The following is a 2,363-nucleotide window of genomic DNA, read 5'->3' on the forward strand; positions in this document are numbered from 1 at the left end:
CCCTCCCCTCCCCTCCCCTCCCCTCTCCTCTCTTCCCCTCTCCTCTCCTCTCCTCTCCTTTCCCCAGTCCTGGAAATTGAACTCAGGCCCTGGGCACTGTCCCTGAGCTTCCTTTTTGCTCAAAGCTAGCACTCTACCACTTGAGCCAAAGTGCCACTTCTAGCTTTTCCTGTTTATGTGGTACTGAGGAATTGAACCCAAGGCTTTCATGCATGCTAGGTAAGCATTCTACCACTAAGCTACATTTCCAGACCCACTTTTGTTTTCTTAATAGGGTCTCACTGTGTAACTCATGCTGGCTTCAAAATCATGATCTTCCTACATCACCTTCCTGAGTGCCCGTACCATTTCCTAAGGGGTAGGCTAGGCCTGAATCTCTCCCAGTGTATCCTACTGGTCAAAGGAAGTCAAATCCCAGCCCAGCTTTAGGGAGAAGGAAATAGACTCCACTGGTTAATGGGAAGTATGTATATGTGCATAGGGAAGAGGGAGATCATGGGTAACATCTTTAGAATATGCCCACCATCCATGTTTGGTAGCACCTAATTACAAGAGCACTGGGGTGAGGAAATTTGACTAGTTCTGGACAATAGATACATGAGTGAGATGGATTCACTTCATTGAAATATCCAACTAAAGCAAAGAAAATCCTGTGTGATTCTCTAGGCATGGTATTCAGGCCTTTTCTGCAACCAAAACAAATATATGGAGAAACCACTGTGCTCTATGGAACACAATTGCTGTGGAAAGTCACACAGACTTGCAGTGGTGGATTTTGCATAACCTGTTTGCTAATTGGAGTCTTGAAGTTTGTTAAGGCAGCATAATTTAATCAGTCCAATCTCCTTATATCTTGTGGCTGTGTCCTTATTTTACTCCTAAGCCTCAATTTCGCCTCTCTGATTCATTTCAACATGCCCATTTATGATGTTACTCCTGACATCTCTGGGTAAATTTTTGCCTAGGACCTTACAGCCCTGCTGGCTGGTGTACTTGCCAGGTTGGTGTGGGATTGGCCCTAGGAACTGTCATAGAGATCAGAGGGAAGTTACAACCAGATAATTAAAGGTTCTTGTGGCCGAGTAGGCACAGGGGAGCTGCCCAAGGTTTTTAATCTGAAGAGTGATTTTAATCTGGAAGCATTTGAAAAGTAATTTGCTGATGAGAACAGGATATATGGCAGAGTGAGGATGAAGCAAGTATGATCAGTTAGGGAAATGGCTGGGTGGCTGTTCATGCCAAAGGTGGCAATAATTAGATTTGTGTAAAGCATTATAGCTGAACTTTCACTTACACCCTCGCTTATTCATCTTCGTAATCCTGTAAGATAAGCATTGTTCTGTCCTCACAGCTGGAAAATCAAGTCTGAGAGAGGCAGAGGATTTGCAATCACTAAGAGGCAAAGCAAGTACTTTGGTTTCATTCATCAGTTCATTCATGCAATCTTAACTTGATTTTATTCATATTCCCTTTTCAAATCCTGCCAGACTAGTACTATATACTTTTACATTATGTGCCATACAGAGAAGGAAAATATTGGCTTAGTGTTTCTAGAGTGGTACATCTTGGCATAGACAATAAAATAATGCTCTCAGGTGGTATGTGTTTTGCTTAACGTCTTTTGCCAGGATGATAAGAGCTGAATTTAGAAAGTATGACAATTTAGAAAGTTTGCAGAAGGATCTATATAAGTAATGTTCAAATATAGTCTCCCTACTTCTGGTATTGAGTTGTGTACATTTTCAGCAGGTGCTATATCCTCAGCCTCTCAAATACAGTGTGTGTGTGTGTGTGTGTGTGTGTGTGTGTGTGTGTGTTCCTGAGACTTGAACTCAGGGCCTAGACATTGTTCCTAAGCTTTTTTTCTCAAGGCTAGTGCTCTACTATTTTAGCCACAGCTGCACTCAGAGCTTTTTGCTGGTTAATTGGAGATAAGAGTCTTATGGATTTTCCTGTCTATGTTGGCTTTTTAACTGTGATCCTCAGATTTCAGCCTTCCTTGCCTCCCCGTGTAGCTAGGATTTATAGGTGTGAGCCACTAGTGCCAGACTTCAAATACAATTTTAACTGATGTAGCAATTTAAAATGTTGTAAAAACACAGTTTGGGTTTATATATCACTATAAAAATTTATAATTGTCAGCATTTCCTGGAGCAGCTGTATACTGTTTATGCCATACCAGGGTACATGAGTTTGGAAGCTCTGTGCTAGGTATTGTATGGTGAGCCAAGAATACAAGGATACAAGAATACAAGGTTTAAGACTTACAGCTAAGGGCTGGGAAGGTGGCTCAGTGGTAGAGTGCTTGCCTTGCATGCATGAGGCCCTGGGTTCGATTCCTCAGCACCACATAAGCAGAAAAA

The sequence above is a fragment of the Dipodomys ordii genome, unplaced genomic scaffold (assembly GCF_000151885.1).
Source record: "Dipodomys ordii isolate 6190 unplaced genomic scaffold, Dord_2.0 Scaffold131, whole genome shotgun sequence".
NCBI classification, from domain to species: domain Eukaryota; kingdom Metazoa; phylum Chordata; class Mammalia; order Rodentia; family Heteromyidae; genus Dipodomys; species Dipodomys ordii.